Raw genomic sequence first — 8,926 nt, 5'->3', positions numbered from 1 at the left:
GCCTACATTCAAAGAATAAAACTTCATACTGCTAGTTTAAGTCAGAGGAATCTTAACAAATATTAAGTCAAGAATTGTGCTCATACATTTGTCTTATTCTCTGTGTCAAAATTTCAGCAATGAGGGAATGGGATACACAATTTAAGTAGAAGAGAATAGAAGAAATTCCAAATTAGCTGACTGTAAATACGTCCTATCTTCATTATTCCTTTGTTGCCTGAGAAACTGAGTCACTGTTACGGCCTGTAGAGTGTAACAATGTCAAAAATCCTCACCAAAACATACCCAGTTAGCTCAGCTCCATTACAGAAGTGCCTGTGTTTACATGAAGGAATAAATCTGAGAATAAACACATAATCACTGCAATTAATCTTAGATTCCCTATTCCACTGTTCACAACCAGCCTGTGCGCAGACACAATGCACTCCTATAGATTCCAACAATCCCAGGTGTTCCCTGTTAGCAGTTTAGGCAGAGCCATGAGGTCTCATAATGCTTTGGTACCTTATAATGAGGTACCAAATACATCCTATCTAAAAATATATTTTCAAAAGCAGTTTGTATGCTAAATTTCCACCTACTAGTAGGTCACCCAAAAGCATTGGAGTTAAGACATGTAAGAGCAACGTGCAATCTCACACAAGATTGAAATGTTGAAACAATTTTTTTTTTTTTTAAAGCCTTCCTTTAAAATAAAGCTCCCTTCCTAGCTCAAGAAAATTGAGTAATATTTCACGTCTACAGTTATTTGTGATGATGAAAAGGAGTTCATCTGATGACAACCTGTCCCTTACACATCAAGCGCTATCTATCAGTATGAGAAGAAGAAGGCAGTTAAGTGTAATTCAAGTGAAAAGATTCAGGTCTCTGCACATTCTAAAATAAGAGTTGATTATACCGCGTACACATATGTGTGCCCATAAAAGGTGCCAAAATATGAGTCTTGCTCCCTGTCTGCCCCATAAAATTTTGGTATGTTTCATCATACTGAAATAGCAGAATTAACAATCCCCCAGACAGGTTATAAATTCAGCCTCATGAGAGCTAGAATTCAATTACATTTGCTTCTGAGAACCAGACACGTTAGTAGAGCACAACACTTGTGAGCCAGCACAGCAGCATTTTCAAATCAAAGGTTTCTAGCTTTTTGCTGAAAGCTGAAAGTTTCTGTTCTCATGTAGCAAAAAGTGGTAAGAAGTCAGAACTGCCTATAAAGAGCACACAGACAATAATCTTAATAAAGAAAATACTTGCAACAGAATATTTTGGGCCACTTCCACAATGAATTCATGCTGGTTTGCCTTTTACAAAACAGCAGCATGAAACCTCAAGGTTCAGAGCTAATCCAGTAGAGCAGCCTCAACCCCAGTGAATTTTAATCACAGAAGGTGCCCAGCACACCCAACGCAGCTAACCTCACGTTATTCATTTAAATCAAGTCAAAAGAAAGAAAAGGAAAAATCCTCACTCTTTTCCTCTTGGTGGAGCGTTCTTATATTTGAATTACACTGTTTTATCTCTAGTGACAAATCTGTTACACTTTGGCTGCACCAACATCTTAGAGTCACGCTATTCCTTTCATTCGTTTCCCCTGTGCTTTTACCTCAGTACCTAACGCGCTGTCAGAATCTGAGAATCCATCCATAAGTATTATGCGATGAGTAACTGCTGTATATGCAAGTACATGGGAGAAGTGAGCTTTCATTTCTTTCACTGCAATCATTTACATAGTGAATATGATCCCATATAAATTACTTCTTGTCATCTCTCTACATTTGATCAGCTGAAGGATCCTTCTATCAAAACTGGGGAAATGAAAGAAAAACTACCAGCTATTTGACACTCCTTTATGCTTGAAGTTTGAGGGTTTGTACAGCTTTATATTCAAACTGCTATACTGTCTGATGGCTTCTCCTCTTAGAAAAGGATTCCTTTGATAGTAAGACAAATTCTATCCTATTCCTCCAGGCTAAAAATCTCTATTTTTGTGACTTCCTTCAGAACATTACAATCTCTGTATACCACAGTATTAAGCAGAAAGGTGTTTTTAAGTGGTTACAACTTAACAGTAACTCCTTAGCTGGGGGAGAACTGACAAGCACACTTCTGGAGGCTGCGAGAACCCATACAGTCTTCCTCGCTTGACATAAAGCTTCCTACTCTAGACATTTTTCGCATTAACATTGGTCTTCAGCCAGGTTCTCCAAGAATTTAATATGAAGCTACATCTTGACAAGACTTATCCTAAATCACATCTCGGTCTACGTTCCTTAATACAAAAAAATCCACTTTGCATTAAAGTGACAAAAGGGTATGATTTAAACTCTTAGCACAATGCAATTCAGAGCTGAAATAACTGAGCAGAGTGTCTTTTCTCTGTGTGGGTCGTACAAGGCATTTGAAATTGATGACTAATACTGAATACACACTCTATTCCATTAAAAAAAAAATCATACTGCTAATGAATATTTCACAGCGTCTTTCAGATGAGAATGCCAAGGGTGGTGTGGAGGTATTTTTCTTACTGCCATTAACACACCTATCACATGTCTATAGGGCTTTCTCAGACAATTCTGTCCTGGGGAATGATGGAACTGGCTTTGCTTCACATATATTCAAGGGACTCACAAATACTAGTGAAAAAACTATGAGCTAAATTCTGCTTATTGCTTTCAGTGCCGTTAACAACATGGTAAACAGGATTTGGCCACCACCACTTTTCATTTTCATGCACCTGGGTGATCAAGATAAGCAGCTCTTAGCACAGCATTCAAAAAAGAAGCAACTAAATTCAAGATGTGTTCTTCTCCTTGAAGAAACAATTCTTCAACTACAATTTGCAACTTCTCTTAAAAAAAAAAAAAAAAAATAGCCAAACTACACTGCCAACAGTTTTACTTATGTAACTACACTGGTGTCCTAAGAACACAAAACTCAGACGAACAGCACCACCAGTAACCCTGTTTTCTTGCTCACTCCATATACAAAGAAAAAAATAAAACCACTAATCTTTAGAAAAGATTATTCTCATAATAAAAAGCCTCCAAGGAACATCATTGTTGGTGATTTATGGTTATAGTTTCCTCCTCATTGAAAGGCCTCCTGTTATAACTAGAAAGATTATCAGGGTGGAAATGGGAAAAGAAGAACAGTAGGAAGGAACACTTACCTGTATCCAAAGATCCAGGTTCACAGAAAAAACTCCACAGAAAAGGGGTCTGCAGAAAGAAAACCTTCCCCAGTCCCAGTCAGCCCTTTAAAAGGGGTCTACAACCTGCACCTGTGCTCCCAGGGCTGACTCAGTCCTTTCCTCAGGTGATCAATCAGTGGTTCAACCTGTGACTCAACAGTTCCCATACACCTCCATTTGTTCAGAAAAAGCAAACAGCTAGACTTTAGAGGAATATGGTAAGATAGAAGGTTGATTTACTGCAGTAGTCTAAAAATAAGTAACAGTAGAATTTTTCCATTTTGCAATTGTTAATTCTCACATGTTCTGTTCTGAAGTGGGATAGTAAGGGGATTTATTAATACCACTTGATTTCTTTTTTTGAATAAATAATTCACAATTCGAAACAGATCCAACCATGGCCTCCATTAAGTTTTTAAGCATAATAGCCTTATTTAAATACATATATTTCCAGAGTGCACTTTCAGATTGGAAACTGCCACGTACCTGCCAAGTCCTACACCGTTTTCACAAAAAGGATTCCTAAAGTCTTGACTGAGGTAATGTAGAATCAGAAAAGAGAACCCTTTCCAGGGAATTCTAAAAGATAAACTGCCTTCTTGAAAAACAAAATCCCCACAAATCTGTGGCCACTAATCATTTATGTTACCTCTTTAAATCAGTGTTACTAGGAGATTAAACCCTTTGAGTTTGGGCATCAAGGCTTCTTTACAACTACACGCAGCATGATACTCCCCCTTATAGGAATGCCACAACACAGCTCTTCCACAGAGAAAATACATATATTCCTTTAAAATGTGCTACAAATAAATCATCAGATCATATATCTATATAACATTGTACATCACAGAAAGATATACTTCGTGAGAACATCAGTTTCTGTTTTTTTCTCAGCTCTGCCCAACTGATGTAAAGTGTCTTGACAGGAAAACTATTACAGTAAGCTTTATAGAAGGCCTCCCCTATATTTTTGTCTATTCCAGGCAGAGTGCTACTGATGTTTCCCTCTCAGTTCAGTTGTATCAGTTGGGAACCAGACACAACAAAAGCTAGACTTTTTCTTCTTTAAATTTTAAGCCTGATAATTTTACAGCTGTTGTTGAGAACAAGATAACAAATTTTGTAACAGAAACTTCCTTGCTTAGTATTGCTACTGCTTTTGTTGCTACTACCTAGTAGCACCAGTGGTAGTGCTACTACCACTTTTATTGTCCTCCTTATCATCCCAATTATTTGCTATTAAAATTCATGCCCTCTCCTACATCAGCTTACATATGAGCTGAACTGAAAGTAGGCTGCTATGGTTCTCACAGACTTTTGAAGAGCAATAGCATGTATTTGAGTACAAAAAAAAGCCTGTAAAAGAAAGTATGCATCAGTAGCACAGAAGAAGACCAGCTCACACACTGAATAAATTTGTGATGAATATCACACAGACTCTTGTACAGGCAGTCATGCATCTACCACATTCTGCTTGCTGCTTCCCACAAACCCCATCAACCTCGTTTAGGAGAGACATTTTAGATGATAATATTGCCTTAGATAACTGGTTCACATAACATGTTTTTTTAAAAGCGTTTTTTCTTGCTTTACTGTGAGCGAAGCTGCAGATTTCTGACAGAAATGAACAAACCAGGCACATCAGGGAGATTATTTAACAATTGTATTTTTTCCCCCTGTTGTCAAGGTCTTCAGGGTACAAAATAGGCCCTAACAACCCAACCCAGGATGCCCCTCAATCCTCTCTCATATCTACACTCCAAAAGTCCATATCAGCTTCTGCAAGGGACCCTGATGTTTTTCCCAGCGCAGTACCTGTGCTCAGACCTGTCTGCTGCACTTTCCACTGTGATGAGACCCAACACATCACCTTACCACATCAGGCAGCCCCTGAGCTTCCAGGAAACCTGTCCTGGCCATCAGCCCTATTAGAATGCCAAGTGACCCGTGGTCATTACCATGCTTTCATGAGAGGCACTGCAACTCAGCTTCCATCAGGGTTGTCCTGCTGCTCCTTGACAACACTCACATACTTGTAATATTTTATAACACTGAGAATTTTTTAATGATAGATTTTATCCTAGAAAACACAGTTTTGAAAAACCACAGTAATTGCAGAAAAATATCACTTTTCCTACAAAAGCATCACTGATAAATGAGACGAGGTGAAAGTTCTGGTCAAAATCAACAGCTCCTATACTACTTCAACCCTGCATTAGGCACAAGCAGAATCCGAAGTTAAGATTTTTGTATCTCTGACACACGACCAAGTCACTAACACACTGCACAGTACGTGCACGCCTGTTCTCTCACACTCACATGCATTCTGGTTCAGGTTTGTGTGAAGACATGAACTGTAGAATGGTTTGGGTTGGAAGGAACCTTTAAAATTATCTAGTTACAATTGTTCCAACGTTTCACCACCCTCACAGTAGAGAATTCCATCCTAATGTCCAGTCTAGATCTACCCTTTTCCAATTTAAAGCCATTTCCCCTCATCCTGTTGCTACCTGCCCTTCTAAAAGGTCACCCCCCAGCTTTCCTGTAGGCCCCTTTCTGGTACTGGCAGGCTGATATAAGGTCCTTCTAGAGCCCTCTCTTCTCCAGACGGAAGAGCTTTATCTCCTTCTTGTGTCGGGTTCCCAAGAACTGGACTCAACACTCCAGGTGAGGTCTCATGAAGGGCAAAATCACCTCCCTCAACCTGCTGCTCACGCTTCTCTCGATGCAAACCAGGATACAATTGGCCTACTGGGCTGCAAGCACACACTGCTGGCTCATGTTGAGTCTTTCATCAACTGACAACCCCAAAACCCTTCTCCTCAGGGCCGCACTCAAGCCCTTCTCCACCCAGCCTTTATCTGTGCTTGGGATTGCCCTGACCCAAGTATAAGACCTTGCACTTGGCCCTGTTCAATTCTATGAGGTTGGCATGAGCCTGCCTCTCAAGCCTGACCAGATCTTCTTAGATGGCATCCCTTCCTTGTAGCATGTCAGCTGCAGCACTCGGCTTGGTGTCATCTACAAACTTGCTGAGGGTGTACTCATTCCCACTGTCCTGTCTCCTATCAGTCCCAGCATGGATCCCTGAGGAATGTCACTTATCACTGGTCCTCATTTGAACATTAAGCCAAGATCGCAACTCTGCGTGTGACCTCCAGCCAATCCCTTATCCAGTCAACTTTGTTCAAATCAATTTTTAATCCAGTTTGGCAACCCAGATATTGTGCCGGACAGTGTCAAAAACAGGTAGATGGCATCAGTTACTTTTCCTTTATTCACTGATGCTGTAACTCCATCATAAAAGGCAACCAAGTCTGTCAGAAAAAGTTTGCCCTTGGTGAAGCTACAGTAGTTATCACCAATGTGGAAAGAACTGAATGCCAATTCAATAGCATAGAAATGGTATTTTAGGGATAGTGGAGTTTGAGTTGTTTGTTTTGGGGTAGAGAGAGTAGTCTGGTTCTGACATACTTCAAAATTCTCAAAAGAGGGAACGGAGCTGAAAAACATCCATGGTTAGATATCAGTAATCCAAGGAGTAGAAATCACTGCTCGAGACTCTGAGGGATCAGATACTGCTTAACCAGTGAAGTAAGAATAAGGTAGAATGAAAAATCAGCAGGATATCAGTCATATTTTCAGTATGGAATCTTGAAGTTATGTGATCCAACAGGATATTTTTGTTGAAATTAAGCCTTTTTTTCTGCATATATCATAATTTTCACATTTTGGAGAATCCCAATTAAGGAATTTTTTCTTAAAATCTTAGTCCACTTCCTTTGAGAGACAGTAATAGTTTCTGGTAAGTTTGTGGTTTTTTTTAATTCACTGACTCACATTCCATTCCCACTCCTTGGCATAAAACATTAATGCGTATCTGCAAGCATAACTTGTTGGGAGAGTGGAATGGGAAGAATCTGTCAGCTGTATGTAATACTTTAAAAAGCAGGATAAAAGAGGAACCAGAAAAATATCAAGAGGATCCCAGTGGGAAGAGACAGCAATCCTCAGATTGCGTTTTGAGAGTTGCTGCTTATGAGTACATCCAGCTTCATCCTTTGAAATATACCTGTATGGAAAATATTCCAGACTCCTCTAAGACTACAGTAGTAACAAGAAGTCTACATGATCTATTTACACTTTGGTCTGATTTACAGAAATCTCTCTTGGCAGGAGGCAAGTTGATAATAAAAAGTGAAGCTTTCCCATTCCTCTTCTAAACACATCTTTAGATGTTGTCTCTCTGTTCTCCACCCATTAAATGATGGATCTAAAGACTAAAAAGAAACCGAAGAAGTGGCAAGATCTAACGCCTGTTGGACTAAATGTGTAAATTATGAAATCAAGTCTCAGAACTGGAAGACCTTAAGTCAGAATACTGGTAAGTCAAGAAAGTGATGAAAGCAGTGTTCACCATTATAAAGGATGCTGATTTTATCTGTGACATTTCTAGCCCTTAGAAGTCTACAATATTTTTCATACAAGATCAAAGAAAATGCATTAATATTTGCATATGGTTTTGGAGTATATTTCCCCCCTTCTACTTGCATCTCTCTCAATCCCTAACTTCAAACACTGGATAATACTGAAATCTCTAGTTTAAAAGCAACAAAAAACCCTCCACTTCAGATAACTAAAATGCATATTGAAATTAATGGGAAGCATTTGATTTCTTCCCATGAAAAATAAAAATCTGACATTTTCTGGAGAAGGCCCATCTTTAATCTCCAGGTGAATCATGAAAGCAGAGAAGTGTGATTATCTAATGAAAGCTTTTTTGTTATTCTCACATTTTTCTGCATGAAATTTTTGTAATGTTTATTTGTATGAGTTCACTTATATTGCTTGAATTTTTTAAGCAAGCATTTTGCTTTTATTGTAATACAATTTTATGATAATTAACAAGAACTTGACATATTTTAATAAGTTCTGCATGATTGGCATTAAAACATTCACTGAAAAGAATTAATGAGAATATTGAATTAGATATGTCAAATGCATCCAATTTTTATAACCTCTACATAACACACACAAAGCACAGGAGCTATTTTGTCAGCATAAATGATACTTTATAATGAGACAACTGTACGATTTTGAATATCCAAAATGAGTTTCCATGGGGATTTCTTTGTAGTTTTGTTTTAATATTTTAAGTTTTTCTTACTGAGAAAAGAATACTCCTAAAGTAAGGAGTTAATGATGTGGGTCAGTCTTCCCTCAGAAGACTGAGAATCAGTATTTATTAGTTCAAAACCAATAGGCAAAGAGCTACATTAAGACATTTCCCACCTTTTAAATTTTGGTGAGCATACCACGGCCATGGTTGTAGTACACTGAGCCTAAGAAGGTGACTGATCTTGGAAACAGCCATTCTCAGTCTAAACATAATGACAGAACTTCTGTAAGAAGAAGAACAAAAATATGTTTTACCAAACTCTGGCGAAAGATCAGTGGAAGTTCCAGGTAAGAGTTTTTCTTCTAACACTGTGTATGTATATTTTTAAAATCTCTCTCTTTTCCAAAGAGTGGATAATAATTAATGCTTCATGACATTAAGCATATAAGTTAAATCGAAAATCCTATTACATGGCTATGAAAAATTAGCAATGGGATGACATAAGACACAGTCTTCAGCTCCTAACAATATAGGAGGAGTTCGTGTTCAACCATTCAGGAAGTCCAAATTACATATAATTCTGCACCCTTCTTATGAATTTCTTAAGGATTGCTCCC

The sequence above is a fragment of the Lagopus leucura genome, unplaced genomic scaffold (genome assembly GCF_019238085.1).
Source record: "Lagopus leucura isolate 7727_CA_CO unplaced genomic scaffold, USGS_WTPT01 Super-Scaffold_100004, whole genome shotgun sequence".
In the NCBI taxonomy this organism is placed as follows: domain Eukaryota; kingdom Metazoa; phylum Chordata; class Aves; order Galliformes; family Phasianidae; genus Lagopus; species Lagopus leucura.
This window is presented reverse-complemented; position numbering follows the sequence as displayed.